The following is a 7193-nucleotide window of genomic DNA, read 5'->3' as shown; positions in this document are numbered from 1 at the left end:
CTGCCTGGAAGCTCTGCACACTGTTCTGAATTCCCACTGCCAACCACAGACACCACAGATTCCCAGTCCACTGTTTTGCAGTGCATCCTGGAAGAGGAAAAAGCCATTCCCACATGTGCTCACCAGGATCCCTGCCCTCCTCAGGCAGGGTAAATAATCCAGAATACTGATTTGCAAAAGGCAACCACCACCTGTCTGCAAACTGAGCCCAGGGACACAGAAATGGTAGAGCTTGGGAACACCAAAAAGAGAATTTACAAAATATAATCCATGGCACTGAACCTTTCTGTGACTAAAATGTGTTTCTCAGATTTGGGGGGTTTTCCCACAAATACCTCCTTGCACACGTGCTTTGTGTTATCTGCTCTCAAACTGAATATTTATGCTTTATGCTGTATACACAGAATACCAGATTTTTTTATTTTTTATTTTGCAAATAAATATTACATTTGTTTCTTGTCTGAAAACACTAATGCACAAACATTTCTAGAACTCATTTAAAACCTGAAATGCTATGCCACAGCAATATATTCATTTGAAGATGACCATTAGACCTAATAAACAGGATAAGGGAGGCACAGATCTCGTCCTTTTCAGCTCTTGCAACTGCCTTTCAGTAAATTCAGAAAAGATCCTTTGTGCCCAACTTGGTTTTCATTTCATTGCTTTTAAATTTGTTCAGCTTGACTTTTGACACTTTAGAGGCTTAGCCCTTTTTAAGTACAATAATATAATAAATATTTGTGTTGCCAAAGAAAAAAGTGAATCTGTTGTTAGTGTTAGGATGTAAGTGTAGCAGGATCCCTTTTTCATTCATTTGTTATAAATAATTCACACAACTATGTGCATTTTATAAACACAATCTTTAGGAAACTGATACTATCAAACATTTTTGAGACAACACTCAGAAACATATACATATGCACAAAGCATTTACCACAGTGTATTTGAAACTATAAACAATAAAAATTGTTAATGAAAGCAGAAAAATAAAGATATTTTATGTAAATAATTATGTTAATACAAAGTGTTTTCAGACTTATTTATACAAATTAGTCATCTGAATGACAAAAAGCTTTGACAAACTACAAACACCTATCAAAAAATTATATTATTTGGCTCATTTGCCCCTGTAACTTCCATTTTTAGCTTGCCTTGGAAAAGAAGACCAGTTCAGAATCTCTCTCCCCTGCTATCTGTTAATACAGGAACAAGCCTAGTTATACGCATTTTCCTTATATGTTAAAAAGTGTTTTCTTGTTTTTTTTTTTTACAAAATATTTGAAGAAATAGTTGTGTTTTTTTAAGTTTAAAAATTAAATAAATTAAATCTGTTTTAATCCAAAATTGTTTTCCCTAAAATATTTGTGGGCAGTAAGCTAGTTTTGATTAAGAAAAAAAAATCATATTCTTACATAAACAATTTCATATGCAGAAAATATCTTTTTATTGTCCAACAGAAAACACTTTAAAATCACTCAGAAAATAAATGATATATTGAAGAGGAATATGAAAAACACTGAGCAGGAGCTACCTAAAGCTCCGCATCTTCACTTCTCACACTTTTCACTATCGTTCTCATTTTAGGATGTGAAGTGTTCCTATTTTGTTACTGCTAATGAAATGGAATTTTCTTGCACTGTCAGAAATTACAAATTGGGAAAGCTTTATATTACTTATAAATTCAAGACATAAAATTTCAAACAAACTATTTTTACTGTTTTACATGATCTTTTCCGTGTTTGGGACTGTTCTGCTTTGCAGCCGTGCAGTATCTGTACAAATTCTGTTATTCCCAAGAACAGCAAAATCCCATTTATATTAACAGATGCTTCTACAGTGGTAGCATGATTGGAGATAAAACGGCACTGCAGCACAAGGAGTTCTCAGCCATTTAATCTGGATTATTCCACTCTGTGTTTGCCCCACAAGCTGGACTTTTTGGGAGAGCAGTGGGCCAAGAGTGCCTGCTCAGGCTCTCTGGATGCCCAATTAGACTTGTCTCTGGACCCTGGTTCAGGCTCAGACTCTCTGTTGGGGTAAAAGCATTTATCTTTATCGTTCCCCGGCGGTGGGAGGCTGGGGGAGGCCCTGGCTTCGCCTGTTGTCAGCGGGCATTGATCAACCCTTTCTGGCTGGTGGCGGAGGCAAGGGCAGGTCCCCCAGGAGCCCTTCAGGGCTGGGCTGTGTCCGGGGGAGCTGTATTAAGTTGTGATCCAAGTGACTGCTCATTGAGGGAAACGGGTATTGGCGTCCCCATCAGCCAGAGACACCCTGGGTAACACTTAAACAAGTCCACTCTGTTAATGTCAGGCCACTGGGGACACGTTTAGCCTCTCTGCTGACCATTAGACCCGTTGATGGAGTGGACAATAAACCTGACAGGACAGGCTGGACACTACTCCTGAGCCAGTCTTACAGCATGCTGCAGCCTGCCCACACCTACAGCTGCCCAAACCGGACCCAGGGCCACCCTCAGAGAAAGAGCCACAGGGGGACAACTGCCTAAAACCACCCCAGGCCATGAGCCAAAGCAGGATGGGGAAGGGAAACGCTTAAATTGTCACATTCTGCTTTAATTTCTTTCTTCCAAGTGCCTTTTCTACTGGCTGGACATTTTGGAACCTGTTTCTTAACTGCCTTCCACAAGAAAATTAAATGGTTATTAATGTAGAAAGAAGGGAATTTATGTAGTTAACTATACATCAGTTACAACACTTTGAAGGCAGCTTATATGAGTGGTTTATTTCATGCCACATTCTTAAAAAAGAGAATAATCAAAATGGGAAAACAGCAAAACCAGCTGTCCTTTTCCATCCAGAGAACAATTTTTTTGGGGGGGAAAAATCAAGTTTCAAAGTATTGAATCTGTATTCATCAATCAAAAATAAAAAATTAATAGGAAATTCAACATTATCTGTTTTCAGAGGAAGTGTTGATAATTGAATTTGTATTATTTAAAGAAATTATATTTAATTTTTTTGTTACCTATGAGAGGACTAGTATTTACTCTTTTAACTTTCTGCCAGTAAAAAGAGCCCTGGGTTTGACAGAGCAAATTTTCCAGCATTTGGAAGCTTTTATCCCAATTTTAACACCTTATCTCTCTTCCTCTAGAGAATTAATTGGTATTGCATTAAACCAGAAAATGGTATAGAATTTTAAACAGTCCACACAACTGGAAAACTGACAGGTCATTAAAAAGCTCTACTGGAAAGAAACTTCATTCTAAAAATTTCAGGGTTTACATATAATGTACAAGCACATATGTATTTACACATAAACATAGGCTCATACAGAAAGCAAGTTAACATCACCAAGTAATTAGTCTGAAATTAATTGAAAATAAAACCTACATTTTAATATTAAGTATGTAATCAAAGATACTAAAGCCGCTGAGATTTTCTTTTAACCTGGTAGTCAACAAAAAAAATACACAGTTAAAGAAGATGTTAAGTATAATCCAGATGATTCAGATAGGGTTTAGATTTTCAGTCAAATCTCACAAGCTCTTCACGAAGGACACATGCTTTTTGTCACTAATGCATTTTCTAATCCGTGTAACTTCTGCAAATTTAAAGATATATTTTTAAAGCCATTTAAAAAGACACAACAGTTTTGTGGCACGTTTCTTTCTAACTTAGTGAATGTTGCATTCATACAACTCTGAAAACAAAAGAATTTTTTCCTGCCACCCATGTGATGGTGTTTGCAAACCGATTTCTGCATTTATTCAAACTGAGCCTCTCACACCTGCAGCCTGGAAGATGCCCTCTCAGAAACACAGGTGACAATGCTCCTGGATTTTATTTTCTTAATTTTTCAATGTGATTAAAAGAATATATAAAATTAAGGCGATTGACAACAATTTTTCCCCCCTGTAGGACCTGTTATTTTAAGATGATATAAATTGTCTGGTATTCTCCATGACTCCATGCTTGCAAGGCATGAGGGTAAGCAGTCTTTAAGTAAGTAATAATTCAGTATATCAGAAGGTGAAAAGAAAAAACAGAGTAGTAAAAAAAAAGTCCTATTCTTGCAGAAAGCCTGCTTCCCCAATTAAATGTAGCGGCTCTTATGTATCATGGCTGGAATGCTGTGGCTTTCCCTGGGCCTGCGGATGCAGAATCCCTGTGTCAAAGGGGGGCCAGCATCATTGCCTGGAGCCTCACCCATAGCTCCTCTTTGTGCTCCATGCCTCTCATCTTTTCTCTCTGCATTTCCATTTCAAGCAAGTGCACAGGGATAGCAGCACGGATCAATTGCAACACCAGATATTTAGTAATACAACCTGCATATATTTTATGAATATTTTCATTTAGTAGGAGCACAACATAGCCTCCCTAAATGAGAAGCACAAAAGCTCCTCAGTATGTGACTCACAGTCACCCCTCACCTTACCCTTTGGTTCACAAAGTTTCCCCAAAGCTTGTGTGAAAATTTTCTGACTTTGCATCCTTCACATAGTTCATTCACTGCTTCCTAATGTGGTTCTTGATCTGCCAGTCATCTGTGGGCACCAAAGGGTGTCACAGTGCACTCATCACTGCTTTCGGGAAGCTGGGACACCAGGCAGGGCCCTATTCTTCCCCTTGGCTCAACACTGCAGGCACTGCCCCATGCAAAGACTGACAACTCAGACCTGATCAGCAGAGGGAAAATCACAGCAAAACTCTGAACCCTGCACTGATTGCTGATCACTAATTGTATATAAGGAGTTTGTGTACCCTGGGGCAGAACTATCCCCTTTGTGGGCACACGACACTGAAGTCTTTGGAAAAGCCACTGTTCCCATTGCTGTTACATTTGCCGTGTAACACTAAATGCAACAGCTGCACGCTTTCTGAGCCTAGTGACCTCAGATACCCGCCTCAAAAGGCCTGAAATGCTGCACAGCCAAAATCGAATTCTGTATTTGAATCAACTCTAGATGCTCTCCGTTATACCTACCACAAAATGGTGAAGGTAAATTCACAGATTTAACTTGACATCACTGAACTTTTGAACTGACACAGAAATTATATCACAACAATCTTTTAGGCCGTCCTGTGATAGTAATTTTACATATTACAAAACAGTTACCTTTGAAAAAGAGATACTGTGAAAAAAGCAGGGATTCAGAAAAGAATTCTAATCTCACTTCATACAGGAGCACAAAGGAAAAGGATTTTTAAATACATAATACGATCCTAAAAGTTGCATCAACACGATCAATATTTTTATGTCCACCTATTATGCATCTTCCAGAGAAAACCCCTTCCCTCCACAACAAAAAGCTGCTTCCCACGCCTAGAAGCAGAAACTGCAAAAGAGAAACCTGAAAGGATAAACATCAGGTGATGGCAGAGGGGAAGATATCCCAGGAAGAGCTCGCAGCACAGCATGGGGCAGCTCCATGCGTTCTGCTCCCTTCAGGTCCCACACATCTAACCCTTCACCATGATTCTGTACTAAGCCTGCTATTTCTATACATTAAGAATGCCTCAGAGTACTCTTTTACTTCCCCTTTCATGTCTTTTCACATGGTGTATAAATTCATATATAATGACTCCATTGTTAATTGCAAGTTTCTTTAATGATACTTAACTTGCTTGCTTCTTGTTCATTTTATCTTTTACAAATCACCTGCATGGTCATTTATTATCATTTTTGCCAGGCGCTTTCATGCTAAGCAGCAAGGTCACTGCAAAACCTGTATTGATTTTCTTCCTAAATATCCAACTGTACAAATACATATTTTATCAGCGGTTCTGAAGTCATCCCTGAGAGCTAATGTAAACACAAACCAATCCAGCTGCAAAAGCCTTTGGAACATGGAGTTGGAGATGGACTTCTGGAGATTTCTGCTGGAAAAATCATGGCTGGTTAACCCTTTGGTTGCTAGTGGGGAAGTCATTTTAGCAGCTGTGGCTCTGAGCTGGGCACTTCGGAGAGCCGTCACTGCAGCACAATGACATTTACCTTACGAGCATGTTCAAATACAGTGTATTTTGCTTGGTTGATTGTTTTTAGCATCCAAACATACCTTTCACTATTTCAACCCAGAGATTCAGTATCCTTGCTTCGAAATATATCAAATGCAAATTTCCCAAAATTATCACCCCAAACTAGAATCTCTTAGCAATCAAGATAAGTATCTATAATCGCCCTCCACTGATGGGGAGCCTGGCCTAACAGCCCTTATATTCACCACAGAGTTGAAATGCCAGGCCTGGAGCTCACCAGAAGAATGTCCTGCTAGGTCAGGAATTTCTTGTTGTTAACTTATTTATTATCTTTTTTCCAAGAATGACAGAGTCCCTTTTGCAGCTGAATAAGGACCAGTTCTCTCCCCGAGACTGTGAGCAACAGAGATTTTTGGGTAAAACCAGAATTTCTTTTTTCTTAGCTTGGTACTGAAACACTTAAACTGGGATTACAAGAAAAACAAACAAACAATCAGTGTGGATGGCTAGAAAAAGTGATTCAGCGCAGGACTGTGCTTCAGACATACGTTTGTAAGAAACCAACTTTGAATCCTTGTACCAGATGTAGTCCTAGGGAAAAATGTATGCAGGCAACAGGGAGTTAAGTAAATAATTTTTTCTTTTCTTTGTCGATGTGTTTAGTTCTCTTCCTGCCAAGACTCATTTCACTCTGCTATCTTGTGAGAGACACATATGGTGCAGCAAAATTGCCATCCAAGAAAGCATGTCCCAGCCTGTTGAGACATCATCAAATAAGATTAAAGCAAAGTAAAAATAAAAAGATAGAATGATTTTTTTTTCTTTTTCTTGTACAGAGAACATCTGATGAAAGTCACTGAGATACTTGAATGCTTCTAAAGGTTTTGCAACCATTTCTTTACTTTGCTTGGTTAAGAAAAAGGTAGAAATAACAAGCCAGTGTCTCCTTTTTCTTCTTCAAGTTAGTGAAAAAATGTGTTTCATAATAAACGTGATGTATGTGAATAAAATACAATATTGCCTTCTGTGCTTCTGTGGAAGCAGCACTTAATCACCCAAAAATACCACTGAAGTTCTTTGTTGGTTGCCTCTCCGCCAGCATCCCTGACTTCTGCATGCAAAAAATCTCTTGGGGCACAAGAACAGATGAATTAGCCTACTCATCTACTCCACAAAAATGTCCAAGTTCTCTCCCAAACAGCATATTCAGGCATCTTTCTGGCTACCAACTGCTATGTCAAAAATTAC

This window comes from Pezoporus flaviventris, unplaced genomic scaffold, assembly GCF_033815535.1.
Source record: "Pezoporus flaviventris isolate CSIRO_AGI_PZ_B2104156 unplaced genomic scaffold, CSIRO_AGI_Pfla_v1 ptg000067l, whole genome shotgun sequence".
NCBI lineage: Eukaryota > Metazoa > Chordata > Aves > Psittaciformes > Psittacidae > Pezoporus > Pezoporus flaviventris.
This window is presented reverse-complemented; position numbering follows the sequence as displayed.